We start from the raw sequence: 3531 nt of genomic DNA, 5'->3' as shown, positions 1-3531 counted from the left end.
TAAGTTCACAATCCATAAAAAAAATAAACTGTGCACTTATTTAGTGCACAATCTATTTATTAATGATGTTGAAAAAGTGCACAATCTTTAGTGGCACGTGAAACACAATTCTATTAATAAACATTGTGCACTTAATAAGTGTATAATCAATAAAAAAAAAATGCATTGTATCCATAAAAAAATGGATAAGTTTGACTTTCACTGACGCCGTGAATGAACTTGTTGTCAAAATATAAAGAAATTGTGCACTTATTAAGTGCACAAAACCTATTTTTGTACTTTTTTTAATATGACATACTTTGATTCTTTTTTTAGTTGCAGGTCATATTTTGATTCTGAATTCATATTTTAAGGAGTACTAACTAATTAAGAGAATATCTTTCTTAAAACAATTATTTTATTTTTGATTGATATTTGAACAATTATAACATTATCCTATAATCGAGGTGTTAATAATCTTTAAGAACAATAACTACTAAAGGTAAATTAAAAAAAAATTGTATTAAACTTTTAAAATGACAAATTATTTAAGATAATTATTTATAAAAATTACGACAGATAATTTGAGAGAAAAAATATATTATTACATGTGAATGATAAATGCCGATAACCTAACTTTATATTTCTTGAAAATGACTACATATAATTTAGTGGAAGAATATTTGGTATATTTATTGAATCACATGCCATGGTTTAGTAGAAAATCGTAAAGCCAAATAATGGGACCTAAAAGAAAAGAAGCAATGGCAATTTTCACGATTCAAGAAGTGGAAAGCAGCCAAGCGGGTCGCGGGGGAAGGGCCGTCAGCCCTGCCCTACTTGACCTATCCTCCAATTGACGTAACTTCCATGTACTTTGTCCCTGTTCATTACTCAATCGTCTTACTTGTCCAACAATACTTGTACAGTTTAAAAAATTAATATAATTTATATTTTTCTATTCATTTTATAAATAATATTATAAAATTATCTCTATTATTCATTATTTTTTAATTTATATGTCAAGTCAATAGTGATCAAATATTATTAAATAGAGAAAGTAATTAATCTAATTTGTCCCTTGTTCTATTCCCAAGTATTTACAAGTCGTGAGACTACTTTCACATTTGGTTAATATCTGTACTTACGTGACACTTCAGTTTATTCCAAGCCAACAAGATGATTTTCATGCCAACTTGCACTTTTGAACGAAGGTGGAATAGAAATATGAAATTTTTGAGTTAGAGAATTTTAATTTTTTAAGTTACTAAATTTTAAATTAATAATTTATATATATAAACTGAATTTCTTAAAACAAATATTCTACATGGTTTGGATCAAATAAATTTGGCCGAAACTATAAGTTGTACGCTAGCTTCATTCCTACTATTAAAGCTACTTGATCGTGTCCCATTTTGCTTTTCTTCTCTCTCTCAATTTTTTTTTTGTTCAATATTCGATAGCTATTTTGAGACTTCAATTATTTTAAATTATTCTTGTCTTATAAGGTCTATTGTTAAAGTGAAAACACTATAAAGATCTTTTTTATTTGAAAACTTGAATTTAAAATTTTTAATTAAAGATAGAAAGAATGTTATGCATCCTACCACAAACCATTAATTAAAATGTCCATTGGATGGACTCACATTTGTTCCATCTTTTTCAGATGACATGGAAAGGGCAAGTGCTGGCTGGGGAATCGGAAAGAGAATGTTGACACAATTATGTATAATAATTTTACCTTCTTTTGTAATCTGTATGCGTTGTGAAACGACCCCCTATTCGTCATTTGGCAGTATAGCAAACCCCACATCCCCAATAATAGTCTCAATATAAGTACAGTGAGCAAATATTAATTTTGTACTCCCTTCCTTTATTTTTACTTTTCCACTTTCTTATTAACATAAAGATTAAAAAATAGTAAATGATAAGGTAATTTTATTATATTACTTTTTGAATATAATAAATTTCATATTTTATATTAGATTATGAATCGTATTTAATGTTAAAGATAAAATAAATAAAAATAGATAAATTATTCATTAATTTTATAAATTAAACAAACATTATTAAATATCTCAAAATAAAATAATGGATAAATAAAGACAAACGGAAGAAGTATATCCTTATGTTATGGAACTTAAATTCTGTGCAATTTATTTACTGCGAGCCTGTGACGATCCGTACGTTAGTGATCACATCCGAAAAGACAACGTAAGCAGCTTGTTTAGGGAGGTTACTTTCGTTTAGAATTTGGATAATGACTTATCTAGTGGAGTACCACTTTATTGTCCAACACCAATAACAAAAAATATTTGCATAAATGTACACTTCCTTCGTAATAGATTAATATACTATATCTAGTTTTTTTTTTTTTTTTTTTAAACTCTAAGAAAATCCGCAGCCGTTATAATCTCTGTCACAACCTCTGTCCTTCGGGTGAACACTCTGTGGTGAGCACTTTGTGCGCACTGGGTAAACCCCTCACTGTCCAATCGCTAGTAAACCTCTGTCACAGCCTCTGTTCTTCGGGTGACCACTCTGTGGTGAGCACTTTGTGCGCACTGGGTAAACCTCTCACTGTGCAATCACTAGTAAACCACAAAGGAGATGTAAACTGCACTAGATAAATCCCGTGTGACGAGCTAGATTGAGGAGGCATTAGGCCCCTCAAACCAACTCAACCACACCCGAAGGTGCTACTATATCTAGTTTAATACTATAATTTGGAAAACCAAATTGCAGACGAAAGTGCTGATGCTTTGTCCTTAATTAACACTCATGCTTATTCAAAAAAGATATTCCTATTGTTGAGAAACTTCCGTCTCGCGAAAGGACACAATTTTGCCCATCATATTATGAGAAACTTACTCCCTATATATAGTTTTTGTTGTCACTTCAAGAAACATAAAAGAAGTAATAATAATTAATGTACGTCTCACTTTTTCCTCCATAAACATAATCCACTCAATATATTATCACCTACTAAAAATCCACAATTTTGCTATTAAAATTTTCCGCCAGAAAGTATTCAGTGACTATTTCTACAAATATTTTGATTAAATCAATAGAAAATGAAAAAATAATAATTTTGTCATACTAAGAAAATAGAAAGGGAAAGCTTCCCATTGTTGAAACTTGAAATGACCAAGGATATGTTTCTCACCATGGCATTTTTCAGTGAGTCGAGTTCATGGAAAATGGGTGGAAAATCATGTTTTATAATACAAAGTTTCCACCGATTCATGATCGGTAGAACCTCTGTTTCTTATAATATATTTTAATCATCTCAATTTATGTGTCGTCATTTGACTGACATGAAATCTAAGTAAGATAAGAAGAATTTTAATAAAATTTACGATCTAAAATAATCTTAGACATTTATGTAACTATACAATTATTTTATTAAGGATTAAAAAAATTAAATTTAAGTTATTTTATCGTAGACTTTTTTTTAAAGTAAATTAAAAGAAAAGTGCATAAATTAGGACAAAAAAGGTAGTTCTTGAAGTCATGTCACACGCACTAAATTAGACCATTTTCAACCGGATT

This window comes from Capsicum annuum, chromosome 3 (genome assembly GCF_002878395.1).
Source record: "Capsicum annuum cultivar UCD-10X-F1 chromosome 3, UCD10Xv1.1, whole genome shotgun sequence".
Taxonomy (NCBI): Eukaryota; Viridiplantae; Streptophyta; class Magnoliopsida; order Solanales; family Solanaceae; genus Capsicum; species Capsicum annuum.
The sequence above is the reverse complement of the archived record's forward strand: the minus strand, read 5'-3'. Positions refer to the sequence as shown.